We start from the raw sequence: 13,674 nt of genomic DNA on the forward strand, positions 1-13,674 counted from the left end.
CTAATGTTTATCATGTGGGAAATATATAATTAGTATTTTAGGCAGGTTATTGAAAGTGAGATAGATATTTTTATCTTTAAAGGCCAACACGTGACTCCTTACTCTTTCAAAATTCTGGAGCTTCAGTGGAGTGAAACGTTACCTGTGGTATTTATGCTTTAATTTTCGTCCATCAAATTCAGCTAGTTTAATGTATTGTATCTATCTACAAGTCTTGCTGTTAGTACCTATAAGTATGAACCAACTCTCTCTCTCTCTCTCTCTCTCTCTCTCTCTCTCTCTCTCTCTCTCTCACTCTCATATATATATATATATATATATATATATATATATATATATATATATATATATATATATATATATATATACCACAGGTGAAAAATAGAAACAGGGTGTAGGTCTACCGGTTTCGACTTTATTTCCAAGCCATTCACGAAGGCTTGGAAATAAAGTCGAAATCAGATACACCCTGCTTCTTATTTTTTCACCTGTGTAATGTGATAAATGAATCACGTACAAAAGTGATAATAATCATATATATATATATATATATATATATATATATATATATATATATATATGTATGTATGTATGTATGTGTATGTATGTATGTATATGTATTGTATACATATATTTACATATATGTATATGTATTTATATAGATATATCTATGTATATGTATGCGTGTATATATATATATGTATGTATATATATATATATATATATATATATATATATATATATATATATATATATATATATATATATAAAAGACATATGTATACTCTCACAAAACTGAAAATGTTTGCTTTCTTCCGCGTTACTGTTCGGTCCAACGTAAACACACACTCGCCAGAAATGCAAACACATAAAACGCTTGTGTAGAGAATTTGCCGGAATAATATTAACATACATTAAACGCCATCGTTGCCCGTTGCCTTCTCTGTTAAGGCACCTGCCAATTACTGCCCCTTATTAACCTGTGTGTATTCAGTGAACATAACGGAAACAATAATGATGGCTGTGTTTGCTGTCCGGAGGGGCTCTAATTGTACCGAAACATAAATCCCGAGGTAATTGTTCAGATTATCTACGAAATACTCGTGGAAATGTGTATTTTTAGTAGCGTGTTTTTGGACAGTTCAAAGTCAATTTTACGTTTAAAATTTGTACGTGTTTTAAATTAACAAGTTTTTAATTTTATTCTTTATCGTTTTACTTTTAAGCTGTTTTCTCTACAGTAGATGCTATTCTTTCGAGTGGTTTTCTTTAGGGTGTTATATGATCATTCATTTCTTCTCTCTACTTGACTTAACCCCAAATTTGAAGAAAAAATTCGTTTTGTTAGGCAGATAGTGCATGACGTATGGTCGATAATTTGAGTTTTTTTTTTTTGTAGGGGCGGTGATCTAAGGATATTTTTTAAAGGACAATAAATAGCCACAACTAAACCATAATTAAAATTACCTGCCACATGTCAACGAGACTTTGATGTCAGTGTTGCACAAGCTTTTGGAATTCCTGAGATTATTATTATTATTATTATTATTATTATTATTATTATTATTATTATTATTATTATTATTATTATTATTATTATTGTGTAATAAAATTCCACATTATATGGTAAATATGTTACTATGTAAAATAAACAAAGAATTTTTATTACACAGATTGTTTTTCACGAAATTGTGAATCTCTTAGCGTTATTATTATTATTATTATTATTATTATTATTATTATTATTATTATTATTATTATTATTATTATTATATTATTATATTCAGAAGATAAACCCCTTATTCATATGAAACAAACCTGCAGGGGCCATTGACTTGAAATTCAAGCATCCAAAGAATCTGGCGTTCATTTGAAACAAGTTACAGAAGATAATAGGAAACTCACACACAGAGAAGAAGAAAGCTTTAAGAATAACTATTTGTTTTCCAAGACCTCGATGCCCCTTGACCTCTGACCCCAGCTACATCCTCATGTTGCATCCAAATGAATGTGCAAATCTGCCGTGGCTTAAGGGAAGACGGTCCTGTCGATGTATGTCTCTTCGATTTTGAGAGCGACTCGGGAACTTGCGTCATGTGTTCCCCTTGTCCGTCAAAACTTGTGGATTACATTGTGGATCTTTTAATGGGATTAACTAGGTCGTTTCCAGAATAGGGGTTTCGTACTGAACCGAATAAGATCATAGAATGTAGGATTTAGACATTATTGCCCGCAAGGTTATGCTAGGCCGTTTGGGACTTTTAAAGTGGTATTTGTCAGTCATTAGTTTAATCTTTAACGTAGTCACAATATCATAATTATTGCTTATTGATTCACAGTTTCGTGAAAAACAATCTGTGTAATAAAAATCCATAATTATATAGTAAATATATTACTATGTAAAATACCGAACATGAAAATTTTAACGTTAAAAAGGAACCGTTGTGTGTTCGAAGTTTTTACCGAACACTTGAACGGTTCCTCATCGGTCTAACATTTTAACGTTAGCACTGATAAGGAACCGTTCAAGTGTTCGGAAGTTTTTGGTTTATTCTATATATTCTACATAGTAATATATTTACTATATAATTGTGGATTTTTATTACATTATTATTATTATTATTATTATTATTATTATTATTATTATTATTATTATTATTTATTTGAAGGTAAGGGAACTTCTTTCAAGCATGTTTTGTTAAAGAGAATGGCAGCATCAGTGGAACTGATTGTATATGTGGTCTTCTCAGTTATTATTATTTTCTTCTCGTCAGGGCTGATATTTGCTAATAACTGACCGATGTTCATAGTCTGGATAAGGAATTGGTTTCTTGAATGATTAATTTTTATTGCATAAAACGAACGCGCTTTTAACTTCCATGTCTATTATGCAATAAAAATTAATAATTCAAGAAACCAATTCCTTATCCAGATTATGAACGTCGGCCAGTTATTAGCAAATATCAACCCTGACGAGAAGAAAATAATAAGGATAATTGAGAAGACCATATATAAAATCAATTCCACTGATGCTGCCATTCGCTTGAATCGTTTTTCTTACAAAGACATTAACTTAGGGGTTCTGTGTCCCACCAGAGGTTGCCTTTGCAGGTTTTAGTTTTCTGTAAAAGAAAACTATTGTGCCGGCTTTGTCTGTCCGTCCGCTCTTTATTCTGTCCGCACTTTTTCCGTCTGCCCTCACATCTTAAAAACTACTGAGGCTATAGGACTGCAAATTGGTATGTTGATCATCCACCCTCCAATCATCAAACAAACCAAATTGCAGCCCTCTAGCCTCAGTATTTATTTTAAGGTTAAACGTACCGTAATCGTGCTTCTGGCATCGATATAGGGTATACCACCACCGGCCCGTGGTTAAAGTTTCATGGGCCACGGCTAATACAGCATTATTCCGAGACCACCGAAAGACAGATCTGTTTTCGGTGGCCTTGATTATACGATATACAGAAAACTCGATCGCCTTCGGCGCATTTTTCCTTTTTTTTTTTTTCAAAGGCATTAACTCAGGGGATTTTACTCCACGCCAGAGGTTGCCTCTGCATTTTTTTCTTACAAAGGCATTAACTTATGGGGTTTTACTCCACGCCAGAGGTTGCCTCTGCAATTTTTTTTTTCTTACAAAGGCATTAACTTACGGGGTTTTACTCCACGCCAGAGGTTGCCTCTGCAATTTTTTTTTTTCTTACAAAGGCATTAACTTACGGGGTTTTACTCCACGCCAGAGGTTGCCTCTGCAATTTTTTTTTTTTACAAAGGCATTAACTTACGGGTTTTACTCCACGCCAGAGGTTGCCTTTGTATTTTTTTTCTTACAAAGGCATTAACTTACGGGGTTTTACTCCACGCCAGAGGTTGCCTCTGCAATTTTTTTTTTCTTACAAAGGCATTAACTTACGGGGTTTTACGCCAGAGGTTGCTTTTGTATTTTTTTTTCTTACAAAGGCATTAACTTACGGGGTTTTACTCCACGTCAGAGGTTGCCTCTGCAATTTTTTTCTTACAAAGGCATTAACTTACGGGGTTTTACTCCACGCCAGAGGTTGCCTCTGCAATTTTTTTTTTTTTTTACAAAGGCATTAACTTACGGGTTTTACTCCACGCCAGAGGTTGCCTTTGCAATTTTTTCTTACAAAGGCATTAACTTACGGGGTTTTACTCCACGCCAGAGGTTGCCTTTGTATTTTTTTTTCTTACAAAGGCATTAACTTACGGGGTTTTACTCCACGTCAGAGGTTGCCTCTGCAATTTTTTTTTCTTACAAAGGCATTAACTTACGGGGTTTTACTCCACGCCAGAGGTTGCCTCTGCAATTTTTTTTTCTTACAAAGGCATTAACTTACGGGGTTTTACTCCACGCCAGAGGTTGCCTCTGCAATTTTTTTTTTCTTACAAAGGCATTAACTTACGGGGTTTTACTCCACGCCAGAGGTTGCCTTTGTATTTTTTTTCTTACAAAGGCATTAACTTACGGGGTTTTACTCCACGCCAGAGGTTGCCTTTGTATTTTTTTTTCTTACAAAGGCATTAACTTACGGGTTTTACTCCACGTCAGAGGTTGCCTCTGCAATTAAGGCATTAACTTACGGGGTTTTACTCCACGCCAGAGGTTGCCTCTGCAATTTTTTTTCTTACAAAGGCATTAACTTACGGGTTTTACTCCACGCCAGAGGTTGCCTCTGCAATTTTTTTCTTACAAAGGCATTAACTTACGGGTTTTACTCCACGCCAGAGGTTGCCTCTGCAATTTTTTTTCTTACAAAGGCATTAACTTACGGGGTTTTACTCCACGCCAGAGGTTGCCTCTGCAATTTTTTTTTTTTACAAAGGCATTAACTTACGGGGTTTTACTCCACGCCAGAGGTTGCCTCTGCAATTTTTTTTCTTACAAAGGCATTAACTTACGGGGTTTTACTCCCACGCCAGAGGTTGCCTTTGCAATTTTTTTTTTCTTACAAAGGCATTAACTTACGGGGTTTTACTCCACGCCAGAGGTTGCCTCTGCAATTTTTTTTCTTACAAAGGCATTAACTTACGGGTTTTACTCCACGCCAGAGGTTGCCTTGTATTTTTTCTTACAAAGGCATTAACTTACGGGGTTTTACTCCACGCCAGAGGTTGCCTTTGCAATTTTTTTTTTTACAAAGGCATTAACTTACGGGGTTTTACTCCACGCCAGAGGTTGCCTTTGCAATTTTTTTTTTCTTACAAAGGCATTAACTTACGGGGTTTTACTCCACGCCAGAGGTTGCCTCTGCAATTTTTTTTTCTTACAAAGGCATTAACTTACGGGGTTTTACTCCACGCCAGAGGTTGTTGCAATTTTTTCCTTACAAAGGCATTAACTTACGGGGTTTTACTCCACATCAGAGGTTGCCTTTTATTTTTTTTTACAAGGCATTAACTTACGGGGTTTTACTCCACGTCAGAGGTTGCCTTTGTATTTTTTTTTCTTACAAAGGCATTAACTTACGGGGTTTTACTCCACGCCAGAGGTTGCCTTTGTATTTTTTTTTTCTTACAAAGGCATTAACTTACGGGGTTTTACTCCACGTCAGAGGTTGCCTTTGTATTTTTTTTTCTTACAAAGGCATTAACTTACGGGGTTTTACTCCACGCCAGAGGTTGCCTTCGTATTTTTTGAGGGGTAAGGGCTGCTTTTACTTCTCCTTTGAAGTTGCTTTTGGATTGCATTTTATTTGAAATTTCGATTTCTATATCATCCAACATTGGCTGAAGCAGCTCTTTGTCTCTGATGCCATGTCGGAGTGTGCAATCCAAGAGCTGTATTCTAGTGAACTGACTCTCTGCTAATTCTTCCTCTTTTTCTTCATTGTCCTTTCTTAGTTCCTTGATCGTCTTCAGTGGCTCTTCCTCCCTCCCGTGCTGACTTCCATGGAGTTCCTGCATCTCCCGATTTTGAAACTCTTCTTTCTCTTTTTGGAAGACTGTCCTTTCTCGATGAAGCTCTCCCGAGGACTTTCTACTTACTCAGTGCCTTTCTCAAGTCTAGTTCTGAAATAAGACACATAGTCTCTAGGGCTTCCAAAGGCTTCAAGACGATCTCCAGGTTCTGCCGTCTTGGGATTTGGTGCACAATACTAAGTACAATGCAGGGCGTAGAAGGAACCGGATTTGGTCCTTACTGGAGATGAATGGCTTCGGAAATTTCTCCTGGGGAAGCCCTATTCTTTGCGATCACTCTTACATTCCCTGAAGGGAAGCGGGTCCTTACTGGAGACGAATGGCCTCGGAAACTTCTTTGGGGGAAGCCCCTATTCTTCGAGGTCACTCTCACATTCCATGAAGGGAAGCTGGTCCTTACTGGGGACGAATGGCTTCGGAAACTTCTTCGGGGGAAGCTCTTATTCTTCGCGATCACTCTCACATTCCCTGAAGGGAAGTGGGTCCTTACTGGAGACGAATGGCTTCGGAAACTTCTTCGGGGGAAGCCCCTATTCTTCGAGGTCACTCTCACATTCCCTGAAGGGAGGCTGTTCCTTACTGGAGACGAATGGCTTCGGAAACTTCTTCGGGGGAAACTCCTATTCTTCGAGATCACTCTCACATTCCCTGAGGGGAAGCGGGTCCTTACTGGAGACGAATGGCTTCGGAAACTTCTTCGGGAGGAGCTCCTGTTCTTCGCGATCATTCACATTCCATGAAGGGAAGCTGGTCCTTACTGGAGTCGAATGGCGTCGGAAACTTCTTCGGGGGAAGCTTCTATTCTTCGTTATCACTCTCACATTTCCGGAAGGGAAGTCGATCAGACAGGAGTCCATCTTCATACCAGAGTTATTAGTCGATCTTTTGGGATGAAGTTACCAGCACTAAGTTTCATATCCACAGTTGTTTCACGTATATCTATTTGCAGTATATGGGATGACTTTACCCTCATTCCGTGAATTATCCTGAGAATCTGTTCAAGTTGCCCTTATAACGTAAGACTTGTTCCTAGCTTTAATTTCCGTATTTTATTAAGGGTAGGCTAATCACTTTTGCAAGTTCGTCTTGGTAGCTCATCTTCAGGTTTTATTTTGTCTTCAAAGTTTTTCGGCTTCACGGGACATATGTTGCAAGTCACTCATTATTTTTAGGAAATTCGTCGTATTGTTCATGAGTTTACTTTGCAAAATTTATCTGCCGGAACTAGAGATATTTCCTAGTTTTCTCTTTGGTCGGTGATCATATTTTTATTGTTATATATATATATATATATATATATATATATATATATATATATATATATATATATATATATATATCTATATCTATTTGTCTATAGATATATAGATATATATAGATATATGTATATATATATCTAAATGTATATATATATATATATATATATGTACACATATATATATATACATATGTATGTATGTATGTATGTATGTATGTATGTGTATGTATATAAATGGTTGACTATGTATTTGACTTGTGTCAAGAATAAGAAAAAATCCAGTTTATTGATTTACTTCATCGCGCTGATTTTTAACCTACAATGAGACTTTATTTACCTGAATACAATTTATTAAATTGCCATGTGAGCTCTATAAGAAAACCTTTAATAGAAGGGTTAATTAAAATAAAAAAGAATGTTAAAAATAACGGGCGTGGATCTGTGTTCCTCATAGTAATATGTCATGAAAGTAACGCAAAGCGAAGCAAAAGTCACAATTACGAAATGGCTGTTCATGGTGATTTACAATTGACCCTTCAAAGCCCCTGACAACCACACACACACACACACACACACACACACACACACACACACACACACACACATGACGCCAGTGATACATTCGTGTCGTAATGAAGGCAGGGACTAGATCATCAGAAACGGTATTTCATCATCAATGTATTGTCTTATGATCGCGTGGGTTACTTCCCTCAATTTGATATGAATATGACACCAATATTAATATGACAATGGCATACCGAAAGAAACTGATTTAGTAACAAGAACTAACTATCAAAGGAATGACTTACCGATAGGGGTTAACCGAGCAAAGGGAGAAAGGAATACACTTCTTCCAAAAAAAGTTTTCAGAGAGAGAGAGAGAGAGAGAGAAAGTGAAAAAAATATATAGCCACGTCATGATAGAAAGGCTTGTATTACTGTAGCTATGAGAATATAGTGTTTCAAACATTAGTATGTTGTGCGTTATGCACAGAAAAGGTTCCTCATTTGACATTACTCTCATTGGACAAGTGTTCTATGATTGTTTAGTTACCTTAGTTCCACAGGCAGCGTTGCTAACACCTTCGCGTTTGCTCTACACCGGGGCATTAGCCTCTACTTCGTAGAGCTGCCACTTGTCTCCTTATCCATAGCTTACCGCGAAATGTACCGAAATACATGACGGAACTGTACCAGACATTTAGAAAGTATTTTAAAAAAGAAAATCAAAAGTAAAGAGCTGATTAGAACATTTGGAATCATCTAAGAATCAGAGGATAGCCTAATGTATTCATATTTATTTATATTTAATTTACATTAATTACCTCTGGACAGTTGTCTTAAGTGAATGATAGTTTCAAAGTCTTTTTGACAATGCAGATCATGTATTCCAGCTGCTGAATTGCTTTCATTTTGAAATGTAAGTTTTAAATCATGAAGGAACCTCTCAAACAAGCTTTCTCTTCCGTGCACACTAGAGCTCACTCAGTGCGCCTTTGCGAACATACAATTCGACTAAAACTCTTCCTTTCAACTCTCCCCCTTCGCCCCCTTCCCCCTTCGAACTCCCGAGGAAGTAATGAGCAGTTTAACCATCGGAATTAGCATACATCTGCATTCTTAATGAGATACCCTCTCGCCTCCATTAGGCTAAAAGTGTCAAGGTCATGCTAGGTCGCCCCTCGTAAAAGGTCAGCTAACTTCAGGCGGGGGTCCATTTAGCCTGACGTGAACTAAGGTGCGTGACTTCATGTTGTACAGGTGGCCGGTTAAACCATGTTTATTGGCGCCTTTTGGCCACGCTGTTCCATTTCGGGATCGGCCGCCGATGCCGTCGCAAGGCCATTCCCGGCCAGACTTGTGTGCGAGTGAGGCTGTTTCAATGGGTTTCGTGTTTTTGTGCCCGAGTTTTTTTTTTTTTTTTTTTTTTTTTGCCCGAGAGGGAGGTGTTTTCGTTTTTTGTGTGTGCGTGTTTTTTTTCTTTTCTGGGAGAGAGATGGTTTTGTCTTTCAAAGTCTTATTTTGTATATTTTGTTTTTTTGTCATGGAAAGGGTTGGACGTCTGATTTTTTTTCTTTTATTTTAAATGTAGTGTCTTTTCGGTTAGAGGAAAAATTGTTTGTCTGAATGTGTAGCTTTTTTGTTTATTTTCTGTTTGAGAGAGAGTTTACTGGTGTCAGTCATTCAGTCTAAGTAGATTGGTTTTTTATTGTGTTCTCTGAGTGTTTTTTTTATATCGGAAAGATTGAGTTGTACAGTATTTTGAATGTGTTGTTTCTAATCGATCGCATTTTTCACTTTATCCTGATCATAGAGTAATGTATTTGAATGTGTTGTGTTTGCACCTGTATTTTTATTAATTTTCATCTAAGAAGGAGCGTGCAGAGGTCTTAGTTTTCTGTAAAAGAAAACTATTGTGCCGGCTTTGTCTGGACGTCCGCACTTTGTTCTGTCCGGCCTCAGATCTTAAAAACCACTGAGGCCAGAGGACTGCAAATTGGTATGTCGATCATCCACCCTCCAGTCATCAAACGTACAAAATTGCAGCCCTCTAGCCTCAGTAGTTTTGATTTTATTTAAGGTTAAAGTTAGCCATAATCGTGCTTCTGGCAACGATATAGCATAGGGCACCACCGGCCCGTGGTTAAAGTTTCATGGGCCACGGCTCATACAGCATTATACCGAGACCACCGAAAGGTAGACCTGTTTAGGGTGGCCTTGATTATACGCTGTAGCGACTGTATAGAAAACTCGATTGCGCCGAAGAAACTTCGGCGCATTTTTTACTTGTTTTTTACTCATCATCTGTGTTTTTTATTACCTTGTATGTCTCTTGCTCTTGCCTTAACTTTTCTTAGAAAGTGTATATATAGTGTGCTTAAATGTGTTTTGTATATTAATGTATTTTATTCCTTTGTATTTCATGTCGACAGACTAATTAAGTTTTTTTACTTGTTTACATTTATTTGCTTATTACTTTCCACAAACATTCTAGTGTTTGGCAAAATATGTTTACGTGGAGATATGACGATAATATTAAGCTTCTGTATTGTACACGTACTAATTCACTGGAACCAAAAATCGTTTGATTGTTTATGTAAACACGTCTGTGAATGTTTATTTTGACTTAGTCAAGTACTTAATCGAATACTGGATGACGTTCCAAGTTTGTGTCTGTTTGCGCTTACTGTTAATGCTAACAGGTTGAAGTACTTATACATGTGTACATATTTTGTTTAAACAAGCCTGTGTCCTTAGTGTACCCTTTTCAGTGTAAGTGAGCTTGTACATGTGCGTAGCCCTTTGTTGGCGGTGACTCGGTAGAGCATTTTCAGACTGTCATTCGATGGGCCGAGTTCAACAAACGGCCGGCTGATGAAGAGTTAGAGGAATTTATTTCTGGTGATAGAAATTAATTTTCGCTATAATTGGTTCGGATTTACACAATAAGCTGTAGGTCCTGTTGCTCAGTAACCAAATGGTTCTAGTTAAAATAAGTCTAATCCTTCGGTATGATAGCCCTAAACTTTGCTAATCAGCTTTATGGTCACATAAAAAACAAGGTATACTTACTTTGTACATGCACAAGCTCGTGTGTACTTATACAGTAACATGTTTGTTTATTTATGTGTATTTATAAAGATCAGTTACTGCACTAAAGTATACACTTATCAATGTAAACAATTTTCTGTTCGTATTTGAACAGCACACATATTAGCACGAACCAAATCCTGTTCATACGTGTTATTGGTGCAAATCAGCTTTCTGTAATTGTTTGCTAACCTGTCACAGTGAATATGTCGGGAATAAGCACTGCGAATGTCACATACATGCGTTTGTTTGTTAGTTCGTGCGTCAGCAGTTCGGCACTTAATGGAAATGAAAGTCCCGAATCACCGCCTAATTGCTCTCGCACCTGCTTCATTTGTCGTGACTGGCGGATTTATTGAGAATGACCAAAAAGCCAAATGATTCGGTTAATTAATCAATCATGATTAACGAAGTTTGGTCAGATGTTACGTCACCTGTCATGTCTAATTGTTTCATCGTTGTTTCTGTTGTGGTTAATTTCTGTTCAGTTGGTTTTAACATTTTATTGCTGTCGTCAGTGTGGTCCTCAACGCTGTTATGAGTCATGTTGTGGTGAAGGCTTTCCCTGTGATGTCTTATGTTACTATAACACTAATTTTGTTATTAGGGGTGGACTTCTTTTGTTATTGTTTATATTATTCCTTTTGCTCTGGACTTTGACCTTGGCTGATTTTTTTGATAATTGTAATAATAATAATGATGATATTAATAATAATTAGTATTATTACTATTATTATTATTAATAATAATAATAATAATAATAATAATTAATTATTATTATTATTATTATTATTATTATTATTATTATTATTATTATGACCTTCCACAACTTCTAATAATAATGATAATAATATATTATTATTATCATTATTAATTATAATAATAATAATAATAATAATAATAATAATAATAATAATAATATTATTATTATTAGTGATATTATTATTATTATTATTATTATTATTATTATTATTATTATTATTATTATTATTATTATTATTATTATCCCAAACCTCAAACCAGGGCTCCTTAGTTCTGGATACTTACGTAAAGGCCAGTGGCGAGAAACGCTTGTCCCACGGTGTACTTCGGCAGCTCCAAACATTGCAGTTTGATTGCCCGTAGGCTATAGTTATTCCACACAAAAAAGTACATTGATATACATAGCTAGGCATTACTTAAGGTTCTTTTCAGCGTCCCCCCGGCCCCCAGCTGCAATCTCTTTCATTCCTTTTACTGTACCTCCGTTTATATTCTCTTTCTTCCTTCTGACTTTCCACTCTCTCTAACAATTTTGTCCTAACGATGCTGCGAGGTTTCCTCCTGTTACACCTCCTTACTGTCTGTTTTCCTGTCAGCGCTGAATGACCTCGTAGGTCCCAGTGCTTGGCCCTTGGCATAAATTAGGTATTCCTTTCCATTTCATATACGTTGCGTTTGATGGCGTAGAATTATTATAAGAGAGAGTAAAGGAAAAAAATATTAAAAGAATCCGAAACCAGGGTAAATTTCTCTGAAGAATTTCCATATTTTATTAATTCTCTTAAGGATTAGGTTAGATCATACTGATAAGACCAGGACGTCATTAGAAGTCTCACATCATCTATAAAATATTTTCTAGTTAACTGTAATATTTCACATGATGTTATCAGTATATCCATTTCATTTGTGAGATATTCTTTAATTAATGCTATTTCAGGGGTAGCATTACAATTTATCGAAATCTGGGTTTATTTTCCCTTAGGTCGAATATCAGCAAAAACAAGTAAAAGATGCGTCGAATTTTCTTCTGCGCAATCAAGTTTTCTGTACCGCCACAGCGTATAATCAAGACCACCGAAAAAGATTTATCTTTCGGTGGTCTCGGTATAATGATGTATGAGCCGCGGCCCATGAAATTTTAACCACGGCCCGATGATGGCCTATCCTATAGTTGCCAGAAGCACGAATATGGTTAACTTTAACCTCAAATCAAATAAAAACTACCGAGGCTAGAGAGCTGCAATTTGGTATGTTTGATGATTGGAGGGTGGATGATCAACATACCAATCTGCAGCCCTCTACCCTCAGTAGTTTTTAAGATCTGAGGGCGGACAGAATTGAAGTACGGACAGAATAAAGTGCGGACGGACAGACAAAGCCGGCACAATAGTTTTCTTCTACAGAAAACTAAAAATTGACTGTACTCTTTAGAGTTTAGACTATAGCTTCGGTAGTTCTAAAATTGTTTATCTTTAAATCACATTGCTTATTTTAAGTCCGGCAAAGCGTAATATCTGGATGCCGGAGGAAATGTATTACAAATCCTTCAATTATATTCACTGAATTGCATAGTTATCAACGTCTATGGGGATGTCATTCCCTTCAGAGCTTAACGTGCATTGTGGAAAACATTAAGAGGAATTGCTGTTCTGCAGCAGGTGTTATTTTATAAATATATTTATTTTCCAGAATTTTCACAGAATTCCACCCTCTCTCTCTCTCTCTCTCTCTCTCTCTCTCAAGTATACATCTTTGTATGTGTGATATATGCCATATATTTAACATCATTATTATTGCTTCCAACGCAGCATGACCCAAAGGCCTCTTATTTAATATTAAACATTTGAAAATATACAGAAATGATTTGAACTGAGAGTGAAATGACACCTCGTTTACTAATTAGGCTTTCTTCCAAAAACCGGAATGAGGGACCGAAGCCTGGTGATTGAAATTTGGAAGCCCAAGCAACGATGCCAATTAAAAGTGACCTTTGAATTTGGCAATGACGGAGGCTTTGCAATCACTGGGTTGTGGTGAAAATAATCAGTTTACTCATCCTAAGTCAGATTGGTTCTTAAGACAGGGTGCAGTGCTCAGTGTTTTTGAAAAGGTGTTGGGTA

The sequence above is a fragment of the Macrobrachium rosenbergii genome, chromosome 51, assembly GCF_040412425.1.
Source record: "Macrobrachium rosenbergii isolate ZJJX-2024 chromosome 51, ASM4041242v1, whole genome shotgun sequence".
Lineage (NCBI taxonomy): Eukaryota > Metazoa > Arthropoda > Malacostraca > Decapoda > Palaemonidae > Macrobrachium > Macrobrachium rosenbergii.